Source organism: Bufo bufo, chromosome 1, assembly GCF_905171765.1.
Source record: "Bufo bufo chromosome 1, aBufBuf1.1, whole genome shotgun sequence".
Lineage (NCBI taxonomy): Eukaryota > Metazoa > Chordata > Amphibia > Anura > Bufonidae > Bufo > Bufo bufo.
The window spans coordinates 661353858-661379676 of record NC_053389.1 but is presented as its reverse complement, the minus strand read 5'-3'; the positions used below and the strand labels follow the sequence as shown (position 1 = coordinate 661379676).

The 25819-nt window shown below is 46.7% G+C and overlaps 1 long non-coding RNA gene across 1 annotated transcript; it reads left to right on the top strand.

Moving 5' to 3' along the window:
• Window positions 1–459: 459 nt before the first annotated feature.
• On the top strand, window positions 460–25819 carry LOC120985823. Its single transcript, XR_005775588.1, has 3 exons — window positions 460–469; window positions 15906–15910; window positions 25709–25819. It is a non-coding gene; the product is annotated as an uncharacterized LOC120985823 (long non-coding RNA).

Here is a 25819-nt window from a genome sequence, read left to right as displayed (position 1 = left end):
ATAGTGCTATATATTCGTTATATCGAATATTCAGCATTTTTTTCCATCTGAACACATGATTCCTCTCTGCTTCTTGCTTGTGGGCCAATGAGAAGGAAGCAATGTCAAGTTCACAACAATACTTAGTGCACCAATCAGTAATCTGTAGTCAGACCTGCTAAAATGTGAAGTTGCACGAAGTGTGATAAAATAATTTAATCACTGCTGATTAGCTCAATCACGAATATATTGGAGCACTTGACTCTATCTGCATATAAAGCTATTCTAATGTTCTGCCGTGCCAACCATTTTCTCCAGTCTCAGGAAACTTATACCAGCTTGAAAAATGTAGCCAAAGTGACCCACGCCTTTATTTCATGTTACGAATTAGCATTATGTGATTTTTACATTGCTGATTTATCGCATTCAATAAAATAATCTCGAATTCTCGAAATTCGCGAATATATGACAAATATTCTACAAAGTATTCGTGAAATATAGCCCATGCCGCTCATCACTGACCAATATGGATATACAGTATTAAAAACATAATGGTACAGAATAAAAAAAAAAGTTTTGTAGCCTCAAACACGAGCTACAAAACCATAAAAAGGTAAAAAAAAACTGTATAATTTTTTTTAAATATATAAAAGTTTAAATCACCCCCCTTTCCATAGAATGAAAAAATAAATACATAAAATAACAAAAAATATAAACATCATGGGCATCACCACATCTGAAATCGCCTATACTATTAAAATATAAAAATATTTTTCCAATACGGCTAATGGCGTAACAGAAAAAAAGGTCAACTATAACTATAAAAAAGCTATGGGGGTCAGAATATGGTGATGTAAAAAAAAATGTTTTTTATTTATTTTTAGACTAGTCAGACATAAAAAACCTATACATATGTGGTATTGTTGTAATCGTACTGACCCAGAGAATGAAGGGCACAAAGGGAATGCCGTAGGAACAAAATCGGTAAGATAGTGGGTAAATTGTGCAACTTGTGCTGCGAAAGAATAAGCCCTCCTATGCATATGTGAATGGAAAAATAAAAAAGTTATGGCTCATGGAAGATAGGGAAGAAAAATGAAAATGCAAAAATGTAAAAACCTCTGGTATCCTAAGGGTTAATGCTATGGCTATGTGGGGGATTTGGAGCTCTGTATCATAAAAATGGAGCTGTCACGCTCGTGTGTGGGAGGAAAACACCACACCAAGCATAGGAGGAAAGGGGATACAGGAATAAGGCCTGGAAACTAGGGAAGGAAGACCTCCTAGAGAAAACCCTAACTCCAGTCCTGACCGACTACCAGTATGAACAGGCCCCAAAGATAGGCAAGTTCATACACCGGATACCTAGAATCCTATCTCACCCTATAGGACCCTGGAACTAATTTCAGGACTGAGTCAACCTGTTCCTCCAAAGGGAAGGACGAACAGGTGTCTCCCTCAGGCCTAATGACAAACAGGGAAAGGCAACACACACAAATACCAAAACAAAATACAAAAGGGAATGGAAAAGCTTATCTTCAATGACGCTTTGGTAGCACCAGGAACTCAACCTAAACCAAACACAAGCTATAAACCGCATGGCATAGTGGGAGAAACAACAATAAATAGGGAAGGTTAAATGACCACAATAGCAGCACCTGGGGAAAGAAGGTGTGGCAAGCACCAGAAACAACACAGACGTAATTTGATCCAAAAGGAAAACCTGTCAGATCAAACCATGTGTTGCCGATCTCACAGATCTCCTGCCACCTGTCACGGGAACGTCCGTATGTCTCGGTATGTCCGTGATAGAAGCTCTCTTCAGTAGGCCTCATGCACACGACCGTTGTGTGTTTTGCGGTCTGCAAATTGCAGATCCACAAAACACAAATGGCGTCCATGTGCGTTTCGCAATTTGCGGAACGGCACAAACAGCCATTAATATAATTGCCTATTCTTGTCCGCAAAACGGACAAGAATAGGACAGGTTATATTTTTTTTGCGGACCACGGAACGGAGCAACGGATGCGTAAAGCACACGGAGTGCTGTCCGCATCTTTTGCGGCCCCATTGAAGTAAATGGGTCTGCATCCAAGCCGCAAATACTGCGGCTCGGATGCAGACCAAAACAACGGTCGTGTGCAGGAGGCCTTATACAAATATTAATTAATTTTGATTTTGAACTTATTTACATTAAAAAAACAAAATGATGTTCAATTGTGTCATAAAGATCAGTTTATAAGCTTTCTTATACTTTTAGAGTACATTTTGTCATTCTTAAGTCAGAGAATATTTAGGTATTAGTTTAGTTTGAACAGAAATCTCATATTTTTCATTTTAGTTTAGTGAGTTGATGGAGGCGTTTTCTAGTTGTTAGAAAACTGTTTTTTTTGTTAAGATCCTAGAAGCAGAAGGCTGGTCTGATGCCTCTCTGTAAGTGAAAGAACATTTCTGTGTTATTTAGAGAGCTGGTATTTATATGAAAAACACAATGGAACATCAAGTATTTTCCATCCTTTTACATTAGGTGTCTACTTTGTTTCTTGTCTTGCTGTGAATGCTGTAAATGTATTTAATTATAAGGTTACAGTTTTCATACTAATACATGTAAGTGCATATGTGTCCTGTGACCCCAGGGGTGGGCATATCACCTGTGCATCTGCATAGGGACCCTGAGAACGAGGGGCACTGCTGTTGGGAAGATTGTCATTTTAGGATTGCAGTTCTCTGCTGCAGATGTGATGCATACAGGAACCTGTGGGTGGAGCACCTCTGTCATTTTCCTCCTTGACTCTTTGCATGCTTGTTATTAGAGGTTGAATGTGGCAACATTTGGTATCCTTTGAATCCGGACTCCTCTTTCAGAAAGCAAGGTATCCTAATACTTATCCTAATAACTAATAATTTTATTTGTATATATGCAGTGTTGGACTGGGATAACGTGAGCTCTTTGAAGGAAATTATCCTTGGGGCCTAAGGGTGCTGCCAAATGTTCAGGCTTTTTGAGGCAGTTTTTGAAGCCTAATTCAGGTGAGCATTAGTGATGTCGCGAACATAAAATTTTCAGTTCGCGAACAGCGAACGCGAACTTCCGCAAATGTTCGCGAACTGGCGAACCGGGCGAACCGCCATAGACTTCAATAGACAGGCGAATTTTAAAACCCACAGGGACTCTTTCTGGCCACAATAGTGATGAGAAAGTTGTTTCAAGGGGTCTAACACCTGGACTGTGGCATGCCGGAGGGGGATCTATGGCAAAACTCCCATGGAAAATTACGTAGTGGACGCAGAGTCGGGTTTTAATCCATAAAGGGCATAAATCAACTAACATTCCTAAATTGTTTGGAATAACGTGCTTTAAAACATCCAGTGTGTGTATACGATCAGGTATGATGTTGTATCGATCAGGTAGTGTAAGGGTTACGCCCGCATCACAGACATTGACAGACCAAACTCCCCTTTTAATGCACCGCAAACAGTTCATTTGCACAACCGCAAACTCCCCATTTGCACAAGGTTGGATACCAAGCTAGCCACGTCCCGGTGATGTCATTGAAGGTTTCTTCCTCCACCCAGCCACGTACAACACCAAGGGTCCCCGAAAGGTCAATTGAATTGATTTTTCGAACGGGGAGATGGTTAAAAAAACGCTGGCTCCCTCCCCTTTGTTTTTATCCACGGTGACTGCGTCTGCGCCGTGCAATTTACTGTCACACCCGATATGAGTGGTATTTTCTGTAGTACTATTCTCATCAGTTTAATCCCTCTAACGTCCCCGACTCCCCAATCTGGGGGCCATTTATTAAACAGATTTTTCGGACGGGGAGATGGTTAAAAAAACGCTGGCTCCCTCCACTCTGTTTTAATCCACGGTGACTGCGTCTGCGCCGTGCAATTTACTGTCACACCCGATATGAGTGGTATTTTCTGTAGTACTATTCTCATCAGTTTAATCCCTCTAACGTCCCCAATCTGGGTGCCATTTATTGAATAGATTTTTCGAACGGGGAGATGGTTAAAAAAAAACTGGCTCCCTCCACTCTGTTTTAAACCACGGTGACTGCGTCTGCGCCGTGCAATTTACTGTCACACCCGATATGAGTGGTATTTTCTGTAGTACTATTCTCATCAGTTTAATCCCTCTAACGTCCCCAATCTGGGTGCCATTTATTGAATAGATTTTTCGAACGGGGAGATGGTTAAAAAAACGCTGGCTCCCTCCACTCTGTTTTAAACCACGGTGACTGCATCTGCGCCGTGCAATTTACTGTCACACCCGATATGAGTGGTATTTTCTGTAGTACTATTCTCATCAGTTTAATCCCTCTAACATCCCCAATCTGGGGGCCATTTATTAAATAGATTTTTTGAACGGGGAGATGGTTAAAAAAACGCTGGCTCCCTCCACCGATATGAGTGGTATTTTCTGTAGTATTATTCTCATCAGTTTAATCCCTGTTACGTCCCATATCAGGAATTGCCTTTTATGAAAAAAAATTTAGGCCGGGTACCTTCGACTGCCTTCACAGTGACAGACCAAACTCTCATACACTAAACTGAATTGATTTCAGGAACCGGGAGATGGAAAAAGCAGCTTGGTCGGTCCTCTTACTCCCAAATTGGGGCACTGCGCGTGCACAGAGCAATGTGCTGTGACACCCTATATGAGTGGTGTCTTAACTAGTACTATTGCTATCAGTTTAATCCCTGTTACGGACCCTATCCGGTCGAATTGATTAACCATTGTCGAATCCCCCATTGACATCCCCCTTATAAGCTGTGTAAAGCATATTTTTTAGTTTGGTTTTGAACTGCTGCATCCTTTCCGACTTTTGGTAATTTGGTAACATTTCTGCCACTTTCTGCTTATACCGGGGGTCTAGTAGCGTGGCCACCCGATCGCTTTTGGTCTGACCATAATGAAGCAACGGCCTTATCATCTGGGGTGTGGCAACATTGCCAACACACTTTTATAGAGGTGATGATGATTGCTTCATTGTGATACGCAAGCCCCTTCACCACAACAAGGTAACGATCACGAAGGGGAATTGACACTTGTATGTGCCTTTTTTTTTTGGTTTGTTTTTGCAGCCACAGTGCTGCACCATAGGACAGAAAAATTAGGCATGTACACATGCCTGAAAAATAATGGCACTGTTGCAGACGCTATTGTAGCAGCGGCCGGAAAAATTTATGTTTTCCAGGCAGAAAAGTGACTAAAACATTACGGCTTGAACCCTAGTTGGTGGTGGAGAATTCACGAAAGTCATCCGGTATGCAGACATTAAATACAGCAGCGTGGGGACCATTTTGAGGCCAAGGCATGTAATCAGGCCTTTTGTTAGTCAAACGTATCCCCCACTGTCAGTCCCTTCGGGATCCATGCCTCATTCATCTTTATGAAGGTGAGGTAATCAACACTTTTTTGACCGAGGCGACTTCTCTTGTCAGTGACAATGCCTCCTGCTGCACTGAAGCTCCTTTCTGACAGGACACTTGAAGCAGGGCAGGCCAGAAGTTCTATCGCAAACTGGGATAGCTCAGGCCACAGGTCAAGCCTGCACACCCAGTAGTGAAGGGGTTCATTGCTCCTCAGAGTGTCGATATCTGCTGTTAAGGCGAGGTAGTCTGCTACCTGTCGGTCGAGTCGTTCTCTAAGGCTGGATCCCGAAGGGCTGTGGCGATGAGTAGGACTGAAAAAGCTCCGCATGTCCTCCATCAACAACACATCTGTAAATCGTCCAGTCCTTGCCGCCGTGGTAGGAGGAGGATTACACTCACCTCTTCCCCTGTTAGATTCCCGTTGTGCTGTGACATCTCCCTTATAAGCTGTGTAAAGCATATTTTTTAGTTTGGTTTTGAACTGCTGCATCCTTTCCGACTTTCGGTAATTTGGTAACATTTCTGCCACTTTCTGCTTATACCGGGGGTCTAGTAGCGTGGTCACCCAGTACAGATCGTTCTCCTTTATCCTTTTTATACGTGGGTCCCTCAACAGACATGACAGCATGAAAGACCCCATTTGAACAAGGTTGGATGCAGAGCTTCTCATTTCCCGTTCCTCGTCCTCACTGATGTCATTGACGGTCTGTTCTTCCCCCCAGCCACGTACAACACCATGGGTCCCAGATAGGTGACAACAACGAGCACCCTGGGGTGCCTGCTGTGGTTGGTCTTCCTCCTCCTCAAAGCCGCCACATTCCTCCTCTGACTCCTCTTCCTCATACTCCTCTTCCAGCGTTGCTGCAGGTCCGGCAAGCGATGATGACAAGGCTGTTTCTGGTGGTGATGGTGACCACAACTCTTCCTCTTCCTCTTCACGCTCATCTACAGCCTGATCCAGAACTCTTCGCAGGGCACGCTCCAGGAAGAAAACAAATGGGATGAGGTCGCTGATGGTGCCTTCGGTGCGACTGACTAGGTTTGTCACCTCCTCAAAAGGACGCATAAGCCTACAGGCATTGCGCATGAGTGTCCAGTAACGTGGCAAAAAGATTCCCAGCTCCGCAGAGGCTGTCCTAGCACCCCGGTCATACAAATACTCGTTGACGGCTTTTTCTTGTTGGAGCAGGCGGTCGAACATTAGGAGTGTTGAATTCCAACGTGTCGGGCTGTCGCATATCAAGCGCCTCACTGGCATGTTGTTTCGCCGCTGAATATCGGAAAAGTGCGCCATGGCCGTGTAGGAACGCCTGAAATGGCCACACACCTTCCTGGCCTGCTTGAGGACGTCCTGTAAGCCTGGGTACTTAGACACAAAACGTTGTACGATGAGATTCAACACATGTGCCATGCACGGCACATGTGACAACTTGCCCAAATTTAATGCCGCCAACAGATTGCTTCCATTGTCACACACCACTTTGCCGATCTCCAGTTGGTGCGGGGTCAGCCACTGATCCACCTGTGCGTTCAGGGCGGACAGGAGTGCTGGTCCTGTGTGGCTCTCTGCTTTCAGGCAAGTCAACCCCAAGATAGCGTTACACTGTCGTATCCGGGATGTGGAATAGCCCCTGGGGAGCTGGGGGGAATCAGTTGATGTGCAGCCAGACGCCGCAGCAGAAGAGGACTCAGCCGAGGAGGAAATTAAAGAGGATGGAGTAGGAGTAGAGGAGGTGGCAGTAGGTCTGCCTGCAAGTCGTGGTGGTGTCACCAACTCCGCTGCAGAGCCACGCATTCCATGCTTGTCAGCCGTCAGCAGGTTGACCCAATGCGCAGTATACGTGATATACCTGCCCTGACCGTGCTTTGCAGACCAGGTATCAGTGGTCAGATGGACCCTTGCCCCAACACTGTATGCCAGAGATGCCATGACTTCCTTTTCAATGACATGGTAGAGGTTTGGGATTGCCTTTTTTGAAAAAAAAATTCGTCCGGGTACCTTCCACTGTGGTGTCCCAATAGCGACAAATTTTTTGAAGGCCTCAGACTCTACCAGCTGGTATGGTAAAAGCTGGCGGGCTAAGAGTTCCGTCAAGCCAGCTGTCAGTCGCCGGGCAAGGGGGTGACTTTGTGACATTGGCTTCTTATGCTCAAACATGTCCTTGACAGACACCTGACTGTGGGCAGATGAGCAGGAACTGCTGAAGGTGAGAGATGGAGTGGCGGGTGGTTGAGAGGGGGCAGGGAGGACAGCAGTGGTTGACGTGGCTGAAGATGCAGGACCAGGAGGAGCATGGTGGCTTTGAGTTTGTGTGCTGCTTGTACTCATGTGTTGATCCCATAGGCGTTTGTGATGTGAGATCATGTGCCTTCGCAAAGCAGTTGTACCAAGGTGGGTGTTGGACTTCCCACGACTCAGTTTCTTTTGGCACAGGTTGCAAATGGCATTGCTTTTATCAGAGGCAGACACACAAAAAAAATGCCACACTGCTGAGCTTTGCAATGACGGCATTCTAGTGGTGGCAACAGCATGCGTTGACTGGCGTGCTGTCTGGCTGACCCCAGGTGCCGATACATGCTGTCTGACTGTGCCACTAACTCCTTGCGACGACCTCCCCCTGCTTCCAACTCGTCTCCTCATTCTCTCTGTCTCCCCTTCAGAACTTTCCCCCTCTTCTTCTCTTCGAGCAGGCACCCACGTGGCATCCGTGGACACATCGTCATCATCAACCGCTTCACTTGTATCTGACACCTCGCAAAGGAAGCAGCAGCGGGTACAACATCATCATCATCACACTGTACGTCCATGTGTGTAATCCTGCCTGACTGAGACATATCCCCGTAATCTACATCATCTGGCAATAATGGTTGCGCATCACTAATTGCATCCAACTGATGTGTAAATAACTCCTCTGACGGATCAAGTGAAGCGGCTGTGGTGGCTGTGGTGGTAGTGGCGACGGGCGGGTGCGTGGTAACTTGAGAGCAGGTGACCGAAGCTGAGTTGGAGGAGGATGGTGCGTCAAGGTTCTTAGCGGAAGCTGTTGAAGATTGGGTGTCCTGTCTAAGCCAGTCAACTACGTCCTCTGAATTTTTCGGGTTCAGGGTACGTGGCCTCTGAAAACTGGGCATTATTCCAGGGACAGTGGAAATCACAGCACCACGACCACGACGGCCCCTGCGGGGTGGCCTGCCTCTGCCTGTCATTTTTTTTTTAGATAAGTGGTACTACGCGTGCTAGGTACTGTGCCACCCGGTATGAGTGGTTGGCACTGGCAGTGGGCACACTACAGTCTGTGGAAGTGGGCCTGACACACACTGGCAGCAGGCAAGCAACTGAATTTAGACTACTGTCTAAAAATTAAATGCCTTATTTATCGGCAAGCTACTGTGCCACCCGGTATCAGTGGTTGGCACTGGCAGTGGGCACACTACAGTCAGTGGAAGAGGGCCTGACACACACTGGCAGCAGGCAAGCAACTGAAATTACACTAAAGTGTAAAAATTAAATGCCTTATTTATCGGCAAGCTACTGTGCCACCCGGTATGAATGGTTGGCACTGGCAGTGGGCACACTACAGTCAGTGGAAGAGGGCCTGACACACACTGGCAGCAGGCAAGCAACTGAATTTAGACTACTGTCTAAAAATTAAATGCCTTATTTATCGGCAAGCTACTGTGCCACCCGGTATCAGTGGTTGGCACTGGCAGTGGGCACACTACAGTCAGTGGAAGCGGGCCTGACACACACTGGCAGCAGGCAAGCAACTGAAATTACACTAAAGTGTAAAAATTAAATGCCTTATTTATCGACAAGCTACTGTGCCACCCGGTATCAGTGGTTGGCACTGGCAGTGGGCACACTACAGTCAGTGGAAGCGGGCCTGACACACACTGGCAGCAGGCAAGCAACTGAATTTAGACTACTGTCTAAAAATTAAATGCCTTATTTATCGGCAAGCTACTGTGCCACCCGGTATCAGTGGTTGGCACTGGCAGTGGGCACACTACAGTCAGTAGAAGCGGGCCTGACACACACTGGCAGCAGGCAAGCAACTGAAATTACACTAAAGTGTAAAAATTAAATGCCTTATTTATCGGCAAGCTACTGTGCCACCCGGTATGAGTGGTTGGCACTGGCAGTGGGCACACTACAGTCAGTGGAAGAGGGCCTGACACACTGACTGGCAGCAGGCAAGCAACTGAATTTAGACTACTGTCTAAAAATTAAATGCCTTATTTATCGGCAAGCTACTGTGCCACCCGGTATCAGTGGTTGGCACTGGCAGTGGGCACACTACAGTCAGTGGAAGCGGGCCTGACACACACTGGCAGCAGGCAAGCAACTGAAATTACACTAAAGTGTAAAAATTAAATGCCTTATTTATCGGCAAGCTACTGTGCCACCCGGTATCAGTGGTTGGCACTGGCAGTGGGCACACTACAGTCAGTAGAAGCGGGCCTGACACACACTGGCAGCAGGCAAGCAACTGAAATTACACTAAAGTGTAAAAATTAAATGCCTTATTTATCGGCAAGCTACTGTGCCACCCGGTATCAGTGGTTGGCACTGGCAGTGGGCACACTACAGTCAGTGGAAGAGGGCCTGACACACTGACTGGCAGCAGGCAAGCAACTGAATTTAGACTACTGTCTAAAAATTAAATGCCTTATTTATCGGCAAGCTACTGTGCCACCCGGTATCAGTGGTTGGCACTGGCAGTGGGCACACTACAGTCAGTGGAAGCGGGCCTGACACACACTGGCAGCAGGCAAGCAACTGAAATTACACTAAAGTGTAAAAATTAAATGCCTTATTTATCGGCAAGCTACTGTGCCACCCGGTATCAGTGGTTGGCACTGGCAGTGGGCACACTACAGTCAGTAGAAGCGGGCCTGACACACACTGGCAGCAGGCAAGCAACTGAAATTACACTAAAGTGTAAAAATTAAATGCCTTATTTATCGGCAAGCTACTGTGCCACCCGGTATGAGTGGTTGGCACTGGCAGTGGGCACACTACAGTCAGTGGAAGAGGGCCTGACACACTGACTGGCAGCAGGCAAGCAACTGAATTTAGACTACTGTCTAAAAATTAAATGCCTTATTTATCGGCAAGCTACTGTGCCACCCGGTATCAGTGGTTGGCACTGGCAGTGGGCACACTACAGTCAGTGGAAGCGGGCCTGACACACACTGGCAGCAGGCAAGCAACTGAAATTACACTAAAGTGTAAAAATTAAATGCCTTATTTATCGGCAAGCTACTGTGCCACCCGGTATGAGTGGTTGGCACTGGCAGTGGGCACACTACAGTCAGTGGAAGACGGCCTGACACACACTGGCAGCAGGCAAGCAACTGAATTTAGACTACTGTCTAAAAATTAAATGCCTTATTTATCGGCAAGCTACTGTGCCACCCGGTATCAGTGGTTGGCACTGGCAGTGGGCACACTACAGTCAGTTGAAGTCGGCCTGACACACACTAGCAGCAGGCAAGCAGCTGAAATTACACTAAAGTGTAAAAATTAAATGCCTTTTTTATGCAAAGTCCTGTGCCAGCCGGTATGAGTGGTGGGCACTGGCAGTGGGCACACTACAGTCAGTGGAAGTCAGCCTGACACACACTGGCAGGCAACTAACCTTAGATTAAAGTGTAAAAATTAAGTGCCTATTTTTTAAGCAAAGTCCTGTGCCACTCGGTATGACAGGGGTGGGCACTGGCAGTGGGCACACTACAGTCAGTTGAAGTCGGCCTGACACACACTAGCAGCAGGCAAGCAGCTGAAATTACACTAAAGTGTAAAAATTAAATGCCTTTTTTATGCAAAGTCCTGTGCCAGCCGGTATGAGTGGTGGGCACTGGCAGTGGGCACACTACAGTCAGTGGAAGTCAGCCTGACACACACTGGCAGGCAACTAACCTTAGATTAAAGTGTAAAAATTAAGTGCCTATTTTTTAAGCAAAGTCCTGTGCCACTCGGTATGACAGGGGTGGGCACTGGCAGTGGGCACACTACAGTCAGTTGAAGTCGGCCTGACACACACTAGCAGCAGGCAAGCAGCTGAAATTACATTAAAGTGTAAAAATTAAATGCCTTTTTTAAGCAAAGTCCTGTGCCAGCCGGTATGAGTGGTGGGCACTGGCAGTGGGCACACTACAGTCAGTGGAAGTCAGCCTGACACACACTGGCAGGCAACTAACCTTAGATTAAAGTGTAAAAATTAAGTGCCTATTTTTTAAGCAAAGTCCTGTGCCACTCGGTATGACAGGGGTGGGCACTGGCAGTGGGCACACTACAGTCAGTTGAAGTCGGCCTGACACACACTAGCAGCAGGCAAGCAGCTGAAATTACATTAAAGTGTAAAAATTAAATGCCTTTTTTAAGCAAAGTCCTGTGCCAGCCGGTATGAGTGGTGGGCACTGGCAGTGGGCACACTACAGTCAGTGGAAGTCAGCCTGACACACACTGGCAGGCAACTAACCTTAGATTAAAGTGTAAAAATTAAGTGCCTATTTTTTAAGCAAAGTCCTGTTCCACTCGGGATGACAGGGGTGGGCACTGGCAGTGGGCACACTACAGTCAGTTGAAGTCGGCCTGACACACACTGGCAGGCAACTAACCTTAGATTAAAGTGTAAAAATGAAGTGCCTTTTTTTTAAGCAAAGTCCTGTGCCACACGGGATGACAGGGGTGGGCACTGGCAGTGGGCACACTACAGTCAGTTGAAGTCGGCCTGACACACACTAGCAGCAGGCAAGCAGCTGAAATTACACTAAAGTGTAAAAATTAAATGCCTTTTTTATGCAAAGTCCTGTGCCAGCCGGTATGAGTGGTGGGCACTGGCAGTGGGCACACTACAGTCAGTGGAAGTCAGCCTGACACACACTGGCAGGCAACTAACCTTAGATTAAAGTGTAAAAATTAAGTGCCTTTTTTTAAGCAAAGTCCTGTGCCACACGGAATGACAGGGGTGAGCACTGGCAGTGGGCACACTACAGTCTGTGGGCCTGCAGCTCCTCACACACAGGCAGGCCAGGCAACTGCAATATGTATATAAAGGAAAAAAAAAAAGCAGACTAATGTTGCAGCCCTAAAAAGGGCTTTTTGGGGTGCTGTCAGGACGCTGTCCTTACAGCAGAGATCAGATGAGTCTTTCAGGACTGGAGTGGACACTGAATTCACTAGCCTAGCTATCGATTTCCCAATTAAATCAGCAGCAGTTACAGTCTCCCTCCTCTCACTAAGACTGCAGCTTCAGAATGAATCTAAAATGGATGCTGTGCAGGAGGTGGGAGGGTCTGGGAGGGAGGGTATGCTGCTGATTGGCTGGAATGTGTCTGCTGACTGTGAGGTACAGGGTCAAAGTTTGCTCAATGATGATGTATAGGGGGCGGACCGAACATCGCATGTGTTCGCCCGGCAGAGGCGAACGCGAACAAGCTATGTTCGCCGGGAACTGTTCGCCGTCGGATAGTTCGGGCCATCTCTAGTGAGCATCATAAAAGGATTGAAATTTTTAAAGGCAGATACAACTTCTCCACTCTTTTTCAATCTACTCCTGGTTTTGGCTTAAAAAAATGCATAATAAACCTGAACATGTAGCAGCAACCTAACCCTATATCAATAAAGTCAAATGGGTGTTGAATCACAGAAATAGACCCTAGCAGAAAGTGATTAACTTCAAAGTCAGCTACAAAAGTTTTCTTTCTCCCTTTGGGGCCCAGTATTATATCAGCCTGGGCCGATAAGAGGATCTCATGGTACGCTGGTGGGCCAGTCCAACTGTCACGATCCCTCCCTTGACAGAGGTCAGAAGATCTGAGAGACTTGCATTACATGAGGTTATCTGACAGCCTCTCGGTTTCACTTTGCAGTGTTGTTGTTGGTATGACCACACCTCTTGTTTCAGGTGTAGCTTGTGGTCATTACTATTCCTCTATTTAGTCTGGTTGATATTATCTGCCTGGAGTTGGAATAACTGATGTGTTGTCCTCTTCTGAGTTCCTGCTCATCCATTTTCTATTTAAGATAAGTGTTCTCTATTTTGTATTTTGTTTTCCCTTTTTGCTTATTGTTTCCTAGGCCTCAGGGAGATGCTGGTTTATTTATCTGGGAAGGAACCAGTGGTCTCAGACCCTGTCATGACGCCTAGGGATTTTCAGGGTATCTAGGGCCTAGGTATATGGTGTATGAATATTCCCACCTTCAGGGTTTTCCTAGGTGGTGACTAGAAATGAGCGAATTTTAAAAAAATTCGATTCGCCGGTTCGCCAAATTTTTTAGGAAAAATTTGATTTGATCAGAATATATTCACGGCAAATTACATTAAAAAACGGCTATTTCCTGGCTGCTGAGAGCCTTTGTAGTGGTGTAGAACACTGTGCATTGCAGTAACATGCATAGGGAGTCTGCTTTGGTAGTGAAATAATATTGTGAGTCTGTATGACATGCAGATGACATCGATCTTAGAATCACTGCACACTTCACTTATTTGGGCAGTCATGGGGCCAAAACTGACCAAATAACTCAAGTATGAACCTTATAGGCCTTACAGGTCGATGTTAGCACCAAGAAGAAGCGCACTACTTTTACACTGTCGCCAGCTGATTCCACATCGATGTCAACAGAACCTGTTCTATTAAACGCATATACAAGTAGAGCTCCCCTGACAGAGTGGGGACGGTGTGAGTAGTAATTTTTTGTTGACGTCACTGATTAATTAGCCCTTCCTCTGATCCGTCAGAACAATAACCCACAAAAAACGGATGCTGTTTGTGGAGCATACGCCTTCACTCGGTTAGCATTTGCTCAATAATCCATCAGTATTGCTAATGCCAAAAAAAAACAGGAGTGGATCTAAAACAGAGCTGACACGTGAATGGAATATTTGCATGTCTTCTGTGTTTGTACTCAATCCTGCTTTTGGCTACTAAATCATAAACCGATTTTCCTTCCTTCTGACAGATCATAAGAAATGTCAAATAAATGATGATGTCAGCCAGGCCGAAAGCCAAAATAGTGGACCAGTCATGAAGTGGGGAGGGTGGGAACAGCATGAGAAGTCCACTGTCATGCCCCGTCCTGACTATGTGCGGAGGTCGGCCAGAATAGCAGCACGAGTTTAGTGTTTTGTTTTGGAGCCGTGCTGGATCCGCCTCCCGTCAGGTGCACTGGGTGGGGTCATTAGTTTAAATAGCATTCCAGCCCAGTGCTCTGAGCGGATTATAGGAATCACTTTGGTCTTGGAAGCTAGGAAGGAAGGTTGGCTGTTCCAGCTCAGAAAGATAATTGTGGTTTCTAGTTTGATTGTTTTGTGTCATCTCTCCCATCCAGGTTCTGTGCGAGCAGGCTGCTCATATTTCCCCTCTTCACCATCTCAGGGAATTTAGGGTGTTTCAGCCCAGGCACGGGGACACATCATACCTACCACTAAGGTCTGCATGTGGGCTGAGCAGTGCAGGGAGAGAGGTCAGGGATTAGCTAGGAGGTGACCCTTCCCCTGCCTCTCGCCTAGAGCCTGGTTGGTGGTTCATCTGTTAGTCTGAGTGCACGTCCGCCGTGACATTATAATCTGCCCAAAACTTTGACTGTCATTACTCAGCGGTTTTGTGATGACGGCAATTGAAGCATTCGTTGACCGCATGCAGGGGCTATCCCTAGAGGTTGCGGAGCTGCGTGGTTCGGTCGCACGGTGTCAGAGTGCTCTGGCATCAGGAGGAGGTCAAGTTTGTGTGGAGCCTAAAGTGGCTCTTCCTGATCGATTTTCAGGGGGTACGGATGACTTTGTCCGTTTTAGAGAGTCCTGCAAATTGTACTTTGGACTAGAGGATATGTATAATTATTTCTCTGCTTAAAGGGGACGCGCAATCCTGGGCCTTTTCTCTGCCACCTGGTTCTCGGGCGCTCCGGTCGGTGGAGGAATTTTTTAAGGCTCTGGGATTAATCTACGATGACCCAGATCGGGTCTCGATGGCAGAGTCGCGATTACGTAATTTGTTTCAGGGGGAACATACTGCAGAGGCTTACTGTGTGGAATTTAGGAGATGGGCTACTGAATCAGAGTGGAATGATCCCACGTTACGTAGCCAGTTTTGTCAGGGGTTATCTGAAAGATTGAAGGATGCCCTTGCTTTTCATGAATACCCAGACTCTTTGGAGAACGCAATGTCTTTAGCAGTACGGCTAGACAGACGTATCAGAGAGAGGTATAGGGCTCCCCCTGCGCAAGGTATCCCTTCTGTGAGTGGTTTCATCTCTACTGCCTCCCCGGGTGATGTTACAGGTAACGTGGGGGTAGCGGAGGAACCCATGCAATTGGGTCAGATTTCTTGCCATTCTGATAGTAGAGACTTTAGGAAATTGCACAAACTATGTTACTATTGTGGAAAGAGTGGTCATTTTGTTTTTGCTTGTCCTTATGTTAAACCGCAGGTGGTAGAGAAAAAGAAAAAAAAAACTTCCCTGACACTTGGTGGCATGAATGGTGTGGTGGAGCAGGCAGGTATGCAAGCTCCCTGCAGTTCCCGTTTTCCCCTTCCAGCTATGGTGGCGCTGGAGTCAAGAAATGTTTTTGTTGAGGTGTTCCTTGATTGTGGTGCTGGGGTAAACCTAATTGACTTTCTTTTCCTTCAAAATCTAGGACTAAGGCATCTTTCACACTTGCGTTGTTGGGATCCGGCATGCACTTCCGTTGCCGGAGGTGCCCGCCGGATCCGGAAAAACGCAAGTGTACTGAAAGCATTTGAAGACGGAACCGTCTTCCAAATGCTTTCAGTGTTACTATGGCACCCAGGACGCTATTAAAGTCCTGGTTGCCATAGTAGGAGCGGGGAGCGGGGGAGCGGTATACTTACAGTCCGTGCGGCTCCCGGGGCGCTCCAGAATGACGTCAGAGCGCCCCATGCGCATGGATGACGTGATCCATGCGATCACGTGATCCATGCGCTTGGGGCGCCCTGACGTCACTCTGGAGCGCCCCGGGAGCCGCACGGACGGTAAGTATGCTGCTCCCCCGCTCCCCACTACACTTTACCATGGCTGCCAGGACTTTAGCGTCCCGGCAGCCATGGTAACCATTCAGAAAAAGCTAAATGTCGGCTCCGGCAATGCGCCGAAACGACGTTTAGCTTAAGGCCGGATCCGGATCAATGCCTTCCAATGGGCATTAATTCCGGATCCGGCCTTGCTGCAAGTGTTCCGGATTTTTGGCCGGAGCAAAAAGCGTCCGGAACTGAAGACATCCTGATGCATCCTGAACGGATTTCTCTCCATTCAGAATGCATTAGGATAATCCTGATCAGGATTCTTCCGGCATAGAGCCCCGACGACGGAACTCTATGCCGGAAGACAATAACGCAGGTGTGAAAGAGCCCTTAGTACTTGCACTTTAGAGAACGAGATTCGTGTTTTTGCAATTGATTCTTCCCCTCTTTCTCAAAGGAGCCTTACTCACATTGTTCATGGTATTCACTTAAGGGTGGGTGATTCACATGTTGAAATTATTTCTTGTTTTGTCTTGAAGGATTTGCCATCTCCTATAGTTTTGGGATTACCATGGTTGACTAAACATAACCCAAATATAGACTGGCAAGCGAGACAAATCATCAGTTGGAGTGAGTTTTGTTCGGATAATTGTTTTGGCACATCTATCTCTGGTGTGTCCATTACGGCTTTACCTCAATATCTCTCAGATTTTGCGGATGTCTTTTCAGAGGGTGGGGCTCAGGAATTGCCCCCTCATCGCAACTATGATTGTCCAGTTAGGGTCCATTCACACGTCCGTTGTTTCTTTCCTGATCTGTTCCGTTTTTTGCGGAACAGATCTGGACCAGATCTGGACCCATTCATTTTCAATGGGTCCTGAAAAAAATCGGACAGCTCAATGTCAGATTTTTTTTTCAGGACCCATTGAAAATGAATGGGTCCATATCTGGTCCAGATATGTTCCGCAAAAAACGGAACAGATCAGGAAAGAAACAACGGACATGTGAATGGACCCTTAATCTCATCCCAGGGGCTAAGTTGCCAAAGTCTCGGCTTTGCAACTCTCAACCCGAAAGAGAGGTCTTGCGAAAGTATATCGCCGAGAGTTTGGCAAAAGGTCATATTAGACCATCTAAGTCTCCAGTGGCAGTGGGTTTGTTCTTTGTGAAGAAAAAGGATGGATCACTGAGACCGTGTTTGGATTTCCGGGAATTGAACCGTATTACAGTCCGGGATCCATATCCCCTGCCCTTGATCTCGGATCTTTTTGATCAGATTGTGGGAGCCAAGGTGTTCTCCAAGTTGGATTTGAGAGGGGCCTACAATCTGATCAGAATCAAGGAGGGGGATGAGTGGAAAACGGCCTTCAATACGCATGAGGGTCATTTTGAGAACCTGGTTATGCCTTTTGGGTTGACGAACGCGCCAGCAGTGTTCCAGCGATTCATCAATGACATTTTTCATCATTTGGTGGGGAGGTTCGTAGTAGTTTACCTAGATGATATTTTAATTTATTCTCCTGATCTGAAGACCCATCAGGATCATGTGAGACAGGTTATGACGATCCTTCGGGAGAATAAATTATATGCTAAATTGGAGAAATGTTTGGTTACGGTGCAAGAGCTTCTGTTCTTGGGATACTTGCTTTCGGATTCTGGTTTTCGTATGGACCCCGAGAAGGTCCGGGCGATTCTGGAATGGGACCGACCAGAGAATCAGAAAGCCTTGATGCGGTTCTTGGGGTTTACGAATTATTATAGAAAATTTATTTCGAACTACTCTACCATAGTAAAACATCTCACTGATATGACCAAGAAGGGCGCCAACGTCTCTGTCTGGTCGGATGAGGCATTGCAGGCCTTTTCGGCTATTAAGGAGCGTTTTGCGTCTGCTCCCATTCTGGTGCAGCCGGATGTGTGTCAGCCATTTGTAGTGGAGGTTGATGCATCAGAGGTGGGGGTTGGTGCGGTGTAGTCACAGGGTTCATCCCCTGGCAAGTGGGTCCCGTGTACCTTTTTCTCCAAGAAGCTCTCGGTCGCCGAGAGGAATTATGATGTTGGAGATAGAGAGTTGTTGGCTATCAAGTTGGCCTTTGAGGAATGGCGTCACTGGTTGGAGGAGGCGTCTCACCGCGTTACGGTATATACAGACCATAAGAATTTGGCTTACCTGCAATCTGTCAAGCGTCTGAACCCTAGGCAGGCCAGATGGTCACTGTTTTTTACCAGATTCAATTTTGTGGTTACCTTTCGCCCAGGGGTCAAGAACGTCAAGGCCGATGCCTTGTCTCGCAGCTTTCCTGGGGGAGGTGATTCAGAGGATCCTGCGCCGATTTTAGCGGATGGGGTGGTGGTCTCCGCTCTATACCCTGAATTGGAGATGGAGGTGTTGGGAGCCCAGGAGGGGGCTCCTGGTTCTTGTCCCCCAGGGAGGTTGTTTGTTCCTGAGGGCCTGCGATACAAGGTCTTCAAGGAACATCACAATACTGTCCTTGCTGGACATCCTGGTGGTAAGTCTACCTGTGATCTGGTGGCCAGGGTTACGTAAGAGCATTGAGAATTACGTGACAGCCTGTGAAATCTGTGCTCGGTCAAAGGTTGCTCATACTCGACCGGCTGGTTCACTTCTTCCATTGTCTATTCCGTCTAGTCCTTGGACGCATTTGTCTATGGACTTTATTACGGATCTGCCGAGTTCCTCCGGGAGAACAGTGATTTTGGTGGTAGTTTACCGTTTCAGTAAAATGGCTCACTTTATATCGCTAACTAGTCTGCCTAGGGCAGAATATAGAATATTTGACACAGTCCTGACCTCAGTATCTGAGGAAAGGGATTTAGGAGTAATTATTTCAGAAGACTTAAAGGTGGGAAGACAATGTAATAGGGCAGCACGAAATGCCAGCAGAATGCTTGGATGTATAGGGAGAGGTATAAGCAGTAGAAAGAGTGAAGTGCTTATGCCGCTGTACAGAACACTGGTGAGACCTCACTTGGAGTATTGTGCGCAGTACTGGAGGCCATATCTCCAGAAGGATATAGATACTCTAGAGAGAGTTCAGAGAAGAGCTACTAAACTAGTACATGGATTGCAGGATAAAACTTACCAGGAAAGGTTAAAGGACCTTAACATGTATAGCTTGGAAGAAAGAAGAGACAGAGGGGATATGATAGAAACTTTTAAATACATAAAGGGAATCAACTCGGTAAAGGAGGAGAGCATATTTAGAAGAAGAAAAACTACCACAAGAGGACACAGTTTTAAATTAGAGGGGCAAAGGTTTAAAAGTAATATAAGGAAGTATTACTTTACTGAGAGAGTAGTGGATGCATGGAATAGCCTTCCTGCAGAAGTGGTAGCTGCAAATTCAGTGAAGGGGTTTAATCGTGCATGGGATAGGCATATGGCTATCCTTCATATAAGATAGGGCCAGGGGCTATCCATAGTATTCAGATATATTGGGCAGACTAGATGGGCCAAATGGTTCTTATCTGCCGACACATTCTATGTTTCTATGTTTCTTGCGCAGATTTTTGTTGATAATATTGTGAAATTGCATGGTATTCCTTCGGATGTGGTCTCTGATAGGGGCATGCAGTTTGTCTCCAGGTTTTGGAGAGCGTTCTGCTCTCGGCTTGGCATTCAACTTTCATTCTCTTCGGCTTTTCATCCGCAGTCGAATGGTCAGACGGAGTGTACTAATCAAAACCTGGAGACCTACTTGAGGTGCTTTGTGGCTGAGAATCAGGAGGAATGGTCCTCATTCTTGTCCTTAGCAGAATTTGCGTTGAATAACCGTAGGCAGGAGTCCACGGGTAAGTTGCCATTTTTTGGCGCATACGGTTTCCATCCTCAGTTTGGTACCTTTTCTGAGACTGGTTCCTCTGGGATGCCTGAGGAGGAGAGATTCTCTTCTGCCTTATCCTCAATCTGGCGGAGGATTCAAGGGAATTTGGAGAGGATGGGTGAGAGGTATAAACGAATGGCTGACAGGAGACGTGTGACTGGTCCGGACCTGTGTGTGGGTGATCTGGTGTGGTTGTCCACTAAAAATATCAAATTAAGAGTGCCATCTTGGAAACTGGGTCCAAGATTTATTGGTCCGTATAAAATTTGTGCGGTGATCAATCCTGTAGCGTTTCGGCTGGATCTTCCGCAGACTTGGAGGATCCATGATGTATTCCACAGGTCATTATTAAAAAAATATGTGAAACCGGTGGAACCATCGCCATTGCCTCCTCCTCCTCTTCTAGTCGAGGGAAACTTGGAGTTTGAGATCTCCAGGATTCTCGACTCTAGAATTCTTCGGGGTTCCCTTCAGTACCTGGTGCACTGTCGGGGATACGGCCCTGAGGAGACGACCTGGGTTCCGGCTCTAGATGTCAACGCCAGCCGACTGGTGAGGGCTTTTCATAGGTCCCATCTGGATAAGGTTGGTCCGGGGTGTCCGGAGGTCACCCATAGAAGGGGGGGGTACTGTCATGCCCCGCCCTGACTATGTGCGGAGGTCGGCCAGAATAGCAGCACGAGTTTAGTGTTTTCTTTTGGAGCCGTGCTGGATCCGCCTCCCATCAGGTGCACTGGGTGGGGTCATTAGTTTAAATAGCACTCCAGCTCAGTGCTCTGAGCGGATTATAGGAATCACTTTGGTCTTGGAAGCTAGGAAGGAAGGTTGGCTGTTCCAGCTCAAAAAGATAAGTGTGGTTTCTAGTTTGATTGTTTTGTGTCATCTCTCCCATCCAGGTTCTGTGCGAGCAGGCTGCTCATATTTCCCCTCTTCACCATCTCAGGGAATTTAGGGTGTTTCAGCCCAGGGACGGGGACACATCATACCTACCACTAAGGTCTGCATGTGGGCTGAGCAGTGCAGGGAGAGAGGTCAGGGATTAGCTAGGAGGCGACCCTTCCCCTGCCTCTCGCCTAGAGCCTGGTTGGTGGTTCATCTGTTAGTCTGAGTGCACGTCCGCCGTAACATCCACAGAGTAGACCTATGACATAGTGGTGAGGTGGAAGCAGCATGAGGAGACCACAGAGTGGCCCAATGACAGGGTCTTGAGTTGGCAGCAGTATGAGGAGGCCACCGAGTGGCACAATGATGGAGTCTGTAGATGGCAGCAGCATGAGGAGACCACAGAGTGGCAAAATGACATAGTTTGGAGGTGGTGGCGGCAGCATCAGGAGGCCACAGAGTGGCAAAGTCACATAGTTTGGAGGTGGCAGCAGCATCGGGAAGCCACAGAGTGGCAAGGTGACATAGTGTGGATATAGCAGCAGCAGGAGGATAGATACCACAGAGTGACAAGGTGACATAATGCGGAGATGGCAGCAGCAGTATACCACAGAGTAGCAAGGTGACATAGTTTGGATATGGCAGCAGCAGGAGGAGACCACAGAGTGGCAAGATGACATAGTTTGGAGGTGGCGGTAGCATCAGGAGGCCACAGAGTGGCAAGGTGACATAGTGTGGATATGGCAGCAGCATGAAGAGACCACAGAGTGGCAAGGTGGCATAGTGTGGAGATGGCAGTATCAGCAGCATCGGCATCAGGAGGATACCACAGAGTGGCAACGTGACATAGTTTGGGGATGGCAGCAGCAGCTGCATCAGGAGACCACAAAGTGACCTGGTAACAGAGTGGGGCTGTGGGTGGCAATACCAGTACCCGCTGACGAAGGTGGGTAAAATAAGGAGCACTTGGCATCAGATGTGGGGCATCAGGCGGGTTGCAGCATCAATGTAGTAGCTGAGGCAGGTAGTCAGAAGAAACCGGTCTCTTGTATCAAAGTGTTGGTGTGGCACAATGGATGATCTAGTCTGAAGCATCAGGAATTGGTGGTTGGAAATCCTGGCTGATCCACGCCTGATTCATCTTGACAAAGGTCAGTCTCTCCACATTTTGTGTGGACAGGGGAGTTCTCCTTGGGGTAACTATGGCCCCCGCCGCACAACAACACCCACTCTGATGCCACACTACTGGCCAGGCAGGACAGCTTTTCCAGGGCAAACTCTGCAAGTTGCAGCCACAAATCCAGTTTGGCTACCCAGTAGTCCAGCGGATCTTCAATGTGGGGTGGCAGGGTGCTGTCCAAGTATGCCACCACCTGCTGGTTCAGGTCCTGCTCCAGGTCTACCTGCTGCTGGTGAGTAGTTTCTTCACTATGCAGGTGAAGAAAGCTACTCATCAGCGACTGTAGACTCAGGCTGCTGCTGATAAAGCTGGTACTGCTCCTGCCACCCCTCCCCAGCAGCCATGGCAGTGGAACGTGAGCGCAGAGGGCCCCCCCGTCAGACCTGCGAGAGGATGTACGATGGCGCAGATAGGCAGCGGCTAACTGACTACATAGGATGTCTCTGTAGTAGTTCAGTTTGTCCTCCCTCTCAGTGGGTGTAAAAAAGGCCCCCATTCTGGACCGGTAGTGAGGGTCCAACAAGGTGGAGAGCCCGAAGATCTTCCCCACTCCATATTCTTGGCTGCAGACCCACAGACAACCTGGTGATGTGTAACCGTGAGTCTCCTAACATCCTGAGATCATCTGTATGCAAGTAACCGTGAGTTTTTATCAAACAACTGCAGGTTATTTTATACATATCTGAAGAGCTTATTAGAGATGCAGATGTGAGACCGGTTACTCTTTCCCTTGCTGTAATTATATTATTTTACTGTGCTGATATTGTATCCTCAGTACAGACATCGGATATAGGTCATCATACCTACCTTGAATAGATATAAGCTTGGGGTTATTATTTTATCTGCATATAAATAAAAGTTATATTTTAGGGTTTTTTTGTTCAGTGATATTCTTTTTGCTGTGCACTTTGGCAGACACCGACAGGCTCAAGGACTGGCCCACCTTCTGTTCTCCATGTGTGTGCAGGGCTGGTACTGCCTTTTTCGCAAAGAAATGACGGCTTGGGACTATCCACCTCGGCACAAGCCATCAGTTCTCTGAAAGGTGCAGAGTCCACCACTTGGAAAGGGAGGGACTGAAGCACTAGCAACTTGGACAGGAGCACGTTCAGCTTCTGCGCCGTTGGATGTGTGCACGCATACTGTTATCTCTTGGCAATCGCTTTGGTGATCGATTGCTGAAGGAGTATCTGGACCAGCAGAAGGAGAGGTATAGGGTGGACTCTCATTACATTCGTTGGTGGCCATTTGGCACCAGGAGAGGTGTAGAGTGGGCTCGGCATGCATGTTGGTACCTGCATTCCCTGGATATAATGGAGGCCATTTTGGCACCAAAGATGACAAAAATTAAAGTGGGCCCAGCATGCATGTGGAATCTACACTCCCTGAATTGTATGGTAGCCGTCATGGCACATAACAGGTAAAATTTAGTGTTAGGTTCCCGTCTTACAGAGATCGCCTTGACGTGCGGCAGACGGCTCAAATATTTTGTACAAAATGATTTGCCAAGCATCTCTAATTTATAAGCATAGCATAAGCAATATAATTCATTTTTGTACTTTATTTGGTTTGCAGAGAGCTGTTGCATTGTATGTTTTGTTCTATGTTGTGTTTTCAGCCATAGCAACGTGCATCGGCGCATTGGGATGTGCTGACTGACCCCCTTTTTTTCTTAACAAGAAAAATATATAAGCACTGCACTGTTGTAGTTATTTCTGGTAAAAGCGTATAGGGGCGTATTTCAGTACTACAAGAAAAATATATATGCACTTCACTCTAATTGTTTTCTGGTTTTCTGCTTTCAGTGCAGTGCGTATATATTTTTCTTGTTGTACTGAAATACACCCCTATGCGCTTTCAACAGAAATAACTGCAGAAGTGAACTGAGAATATATTTTTCTTGTTGTACTGTACTACGCCCCTATATGCTTTCACAAGAAATAACCGCAACAGAGCAGTGCATATATATTTATCTTTTTTTTTACTGAAATACGCCCCTATACGCTTTAAATAGAAATAACTGCAGAAGTGAAATGCGTATATATTTTTCTTGTAGTACTAAATTAGACACTAAGATATAAGCCTCTAAAGGCTTTTCAACATAACACTTGCTGCCCAATAACAAAAAGCTGGAATGACAGAGCTGTCTAATAACTATTTGGATCCCCAAATAATCGCTCCCTGCACTTGTAAATCACTTTTCTATCAATATCCTTAGCGCCTTCTGACGTCTCTCCCTGCACTAAGATGCTGTGAAATGATTCCTCCCTATCCTTTTCCTGCACTTATAAATAGTTTTTTCTGTCTTTTTTTCCCCCCACAATCTTTTTTCCACTTGCTGTCCCTAGCGTCTTCACACGTCTGTCCCTGCACTCTGAACGCTGGAAAATGTCTGACTGTAAGATGGCCGACGTATTTACAGGGCTGTGACATCACAGGGCTGGCTGCTGATTGGCTGCATGCAGGCATGTCAATCTGGGTGTTCCCGCCTTCTCAGAGTTCCTTGCCCTATGTCCTCAGTCCTCACACGTGTAGCCGCCATTTTAGGAAAATTGCGATTCGTTACCACGAAGTGCGAGGAAATTCGCATTTGTTGCAAATCAAATTTTTCCTGAAATTCTAAATGAATTCCACTTCGTCAGCTTTGATTCGCTCATCTCTAGTGGTGACCTTTTCCTTTCCCTAGCCATGTGGCCTAGTTTTGGGTCATTTTCCTTCTGTTGTCATTCTGGTGTTCCTCCCCTTCCCCTATATTGTGACACCAACCCCGTATATATGCAAAGACTATTGCAGCACTCCAGGATATCAATGATAATTCAAAAATGGATTCATTTATGTTCAGTGTGACATTTCAGTCCCACATTGGGACTTTTTTCAAGCTCTTTTGTTAATTTTACTTATGTATATGTAAATATGGTTCTGATTTTTTAAGAGATATCCACTCTGGCTTGGCTATATTCTCTTATCACAGTGGTGGCTAACCTATGGCACGGGTACCAGAGGCGGCACTCAGAGCCCTCTCTGTGGGCACATGCACTCTGGAAAAAGTCTATGGTGTACCAATATGCATTAGACCTGCAATTCATCAGCGCAGGGCACACTATGAACAGCACTGGCAATGCACTGAATGTAGGCAGGCTATTATACTGTAGCTAAATGATAAAGTACATGGAAGATATACTATATTGGAATTCAGGTTAAATTGCTGTGTTGGTACTTTGCGATAAATACGCGGGTTTTGGGTTGAAGTTTGGGCACTCGGTTATAGATTCACCATCAATGCCTTATCAAATCCCAAGGATTATTGGAAGGCCAGATCTTGACCCATAGGGAGCCACTTTTAATAGGTGGAAATGATAAGATGGTTCCCTTTTTTGTGAGACACCTCTTTGCATATTTGTTTCCCATGGAGTATTGTCAGTAAGTCTCAATACTATGGAATACTTCCAGCAAGTCTTCATACAGGGCTGGCCTCTTTAAGGAGATTCAGCACCCTGCCTAAGCCGCTTGCAAGGCATCACACTGAGCCAGACAGAATACTCCTCCATACTGATGAGGGGCAAGC